Here is a 4384-nt window from a genome sequence, read left to right as displayed (position 1 = left end):
GAACCCGAGAACGAGCCAAGGAACGAGATGGCAGTAATTGAAGAAATGTCCATCAGAGCTTACAAGAAGCGGATCCGAGAAGATATGGGTCCCGGTTTAGTCCAACCCGCAATACCTGCCACTGCCACATTCGAGTTGAAGGGACACATATTGACTGCCCTGAAGGACATCCCATTTTTCGGGAAAGATCATGAGGATGCTTTTAAGCATCTAGATGAAGTCAATGACATTGCGAACTACTTCAATGTCCCAAATGTCAGCAGAAACACAGTCTTGCTTAGGATGCTTCCCATCACTTTTAAAGGAGCTGCTAAGGAGTGGTTAAAAGCACTCCCATCGGGTACAATCACCACTTGGGCTCAAATGCATGAGAAATTCCTGGACCAGTTTTGCCCGCCATCCAAGATAGCCAAACTCAAGAAGGCAATAGCCAAGTTTGAGCAACAGCCAGGGGAGTCCCTATATGAAGCATGGGAGCGGTACAAGGGCTTACTCAGAAATTGCCCTCAGCATGATCTAAATGTGCAGCAAGAGATGTCAATCTTTTATCATGGGGTCAACGTGATGACAAGACAACTCCTTGATTCTCAAGGACCTTTGACAAAGAAAAATCCAAGGGAGGTCAAGGAGCTAATTGAAGAATTCGCGAAGCATTCTCGCGAATACCACAACCCGAGGCAAGAAGGAATCAAAGGAGGAGGAGGGTCCTAAACTAAAGAAATAGCAGCGGTCATGGCCATGTTAAATAATATGGACCGCAGGATAACACAGATGGACCAGTCGATACATGCCATAAGAGTAGGTTGTGAAAGATGCAGTGGTCCACACTTGACAAAGGACTGCAATGTAGATGATTATGGGAACAGAAAGGTTCAAGTATGCTACTCTAGTGGGGATAAATTTGATGAGGACTGGAGGAAACCGAAGAAGGAGTGGCTGCCATATGAGGAGTTTAAGAAGCAAAAAGAAGAGAAGTATAGGCAGACAGGTCGAGGCCTCTATCAAAAGGAGCAGCCACCAGCCGAGAAGAAACCCGACCTAGAGACCATTTTGATGAAGTTTATGGAGGCTTCAGAAAAGAGACACGATGCCACTGATTCCGCTATCATGGAACAACAAACTTTGATAAAGAACCAGCAAGCCTCCATTCATAACCTTGAAGTACAATTTGGTCAACTAGCCACTCTAGTCCATGAAAAATTGTCCCCGAAGAATCCCGAAGTAAAGACCCAATCTCATTTAATGGCCATAGACACCGAAGAAGAAGCCATCTCGGAGTTCCTGGAAGCATTGGAAGAAGAACCACGAAAGCCCGATCAAAAGATGAAGAAGATCAAGCTCGAAAATCATGAAGCTGCTGAGTTCCAAAATTCACGACGTGAACCTTATATGTTCACGACGTGGGCCCATCATGAACAGAAAAATTTTGCAGTTAGTTTGGTTTATCAGCCGCATTTGCCTTTTCCTTCCCAAGCTACCCTTAGTCCACTGGAGAGAGAGCATAGAGAGTTTGTCAAGCATGTGAAGGGGATCCCGATTAATACTCCCTTTGTCGAGTCCCTATCCGAAACTCCCAAGCATAAAAAATTACTGCAAGACTTGATAGACACTCGAAGGCAATTAAAGAAGCAGTCTACAGTGATTCTAAGTGAACAAACTTCAAAAGTTGTGTTAAGAGAAACACCAGAAAAGATGGGGGACCCTGGACGCCTCACTCTACCGTGTGAGTTTGGTAATAAATTGAAGGTTAATGCTTTAGCCGATTCTGGGGCTAGCATTAATTTGATGCCTTTTCATTTTATCAAAAATTAGGGATTCCGAAGATGAAGGCTACAAGAATGAAGATTCACATGGCGAATCGTTCGGTGACACAACCCCGCGGCATCGTGGAGGATATTTTGGTGAAAATTGGAAAATTTGTTTTTCCAATAGACTTTGTAGTCTTAGACATGAAAGAAGATCATGATGTTCCAATTATCCTTGGTCGGCTATTGCTTAACACTGCTGGAGCTCTTGTTGATATCCGCGAGTCTAAGCTAACTTTGACGGTTGGAGATGAACAAGAAGTCTTTGGGATAAAAGATGACTTTCAAGAAGATAAAGAAGAGGTGTTCACAATTAATGAAGAGAATGAACTAGAAGAACTGGAAAAGCTTATGGAAGAAGAGATAAATGCAGTTCATCAAGTCAAAAGGACAAAACCAAGGGCATCTGTTCCATATTTGATTGAAGTCATAGCTTACAAGAGCCCGCCTTCTTGGGTAAGCAAAGAGGATGAGGAAATAACAAGTGATGAAGAGGAGGTCACTTCCAGAGTAACAAGGCCGGTGGTGAAAGAGGAGGAGAATGACATAAAGTGCAAGGAGGAACCCAAGGGCACAAAACGTAAGCTTGAAGAAGAGGGAAAAGCTAAAAAGGAGAATTCAAAGAAGGCATATAAAAGGCGAGTTCAAGCTTACAAGAGGCAGTTCAAGGAACAAAAGATCTTGGTGGAGGACTCTTCCGAAGACTCAACGTAGGAGGCACGGAGTCCAGCTCAAGACTCCAAGAAAAAGAAGCGCTTCTCGGGAGGCAACCCGAGTTTGGTTTGAAATTTTTTCTTTCTTTTTGCATTTTTGTTTTAAAAACTTAGATCAAGTCATCCAACTCTATTAGAACAAAATGTAGGGACCTTAAAATGGAAGTAGTAATAATTGAGAACTTAGTCACAATTGATTTTTTTTTTCAGACTTTATTCACGACGTGAATAGTTAGCCGTTCACGACGTGAATTATGAATGAACCGGACACATAATCCATGATATGGCTTAACCCATTAGACTAGCAAGCCCAAGATCAGTCCATGAGTACATGGCCCAAATTTAAGCCCAGACACTATTCACGACGTGAATCGTATAGAATTCACGATGTGAATGTTTAAAAGTACGGGACCACATGATAAGTCCCTGGAAACCAGTAAACCCTTTCATTTGTTTATTGTTCATGAAGTGGAAACAGAAATTGGTCCCCCTTGGTCCCCATTGCTGCGATTTTAGCCGACAATTCTACTAATCACCCTTGTGCTTACGTAATACTTCTAACAAAGGTACCAATTATTGATTATTAATTTTAATTTTTGGTTCTCGTAGAGGAACTTAGGGTTAGGGTTTGTTAAATGACGAAATTAATTCTTTACAGTTCGTAAATAACCTTGGAATGTTCATGCTAAGTGTTTGGAAGTGGTATAGGAGTAAAACCCAAGGATATTTTGACTGGATTTTCCCCGATTGTTAAGATTCTGCCTTCTGGGATTACGAACTCACGACGTGAATATTACATGATTCACGACGTGAATTCTGGGGCTGAACAGAATTCATATTCCTCTATGTTTAATTTGTGGATATTTGTTTTGGCTGTTTCTTTTCCGTGTTTTTGCAGGAATGGCTCCAAGAAGAGAGGTTCCAGCTGGGGTTGCGGGTTTGCACCCGTTTTACAATTTTCCCGCGACAACGGCCCGTGATGTTTTGACCCGTTGGAACAACAGATTGGGGTGGCTTTACAACAGGGAAACTGCAGTTGCTCCAACAGTCAATTGGACAAGATTGAGGGAAGTAGGGCTCGTAGACCGGGTGGGCCCGTTCTTGACAAAGATATTCATTGGAGATGGGTATTCGTTCACCTGTTCTGGTTGGCAAAATCTGTTCCGGGTGCAAGAGCGGGTTTACAAGGAATTTTGTGTCAAGTTTTTCGCAACGGTGACATTTCAGGAAACGGTCCAAGATCCACATTGGCCACAGGCGTTGGTATTTCGATTGGGGGGTGAGTACCGGGAGTGCAGCCTGATTGAGTTTGCTTGGAGAGTAGGACTGTATGATAGACAGGAGGCTATGACTCCCGAGTTTGGCATGTTTTTGAGTGGGGCTACTAGAGGATATGCAGAGGGTGTCACGGGGTATTCTTTTTGGCATAACATTGCCTCCGGGATGTTTAATTCCGGAGTATCTCCCAAGAGCAGTATTCGGTCCCCGATCCATCGTTTACTCCACCGGTTCATCACCTTTTCCATCAACCATAAGAGGCATGGAGACAAAGTGACTAAGGAGAACTTATTTTTCTTATGGTGCATCTTACAGCCTGGTGTCTGTTGCAACATCCCGTATTTTCTAGCCCGTTTTCTGGCCGGGTCTGCCGCGAGTTCGCGCCTTGGGAGCCCTATTTGTGTGGGGCATTTTGTTACTCGTTTGGCCAATTCTTATCATTTGGTTGTTCCTGATATTACTAGATCCATGACATGTGTGGACGAGCATGACTTTGGTATGGGATATTTGGAAACTATGCGGGTGGTCAGAAATTTTGGATCGCATTGGGGCATAGTTCCATCGGATGCTGAGGGTGATGATGAGGAT

General features: G+C 43.5%; 1 non-coding gene across 1 annotated transcript; it reads right to left on the bottom strand.

Moving 5' to 3' along the window:
- Window positions 1-411: 411 nt before the first annotated feature.
- On the bottom strand, window positions 412-518 carry LOC145055880 (small nucleolar RNA R71). Its single transcript, XR_013685428.1, has one exon. It is a non-coding gene; the product is annotated as a small nucleolar RNA R71 (small nucleolar RNA).
- Between the last annotated feature and the right edge of the window lie 3866 nt (window positions 519-4384).

Source organism: Lactuca serriola, chromosome 5 (genome assembly GCF_051521515.1).
Source record: "Lactuca serriola cultivar US96UC23 chromosome 5, Lser_US96UC23_V15, whole genome shotgun sequence".
NCBI lineage: Eukaryota > Viridiplantae > Streptophyta > Magnoliopsida > Asterales > Asteraceae > Lactuca > Lactuca serriola.
The sequence above is the reverse complement of the archived record's forward strand: the minus strand, read 5'-3'. Positions and strand labels throughout refer to the sequence as shown.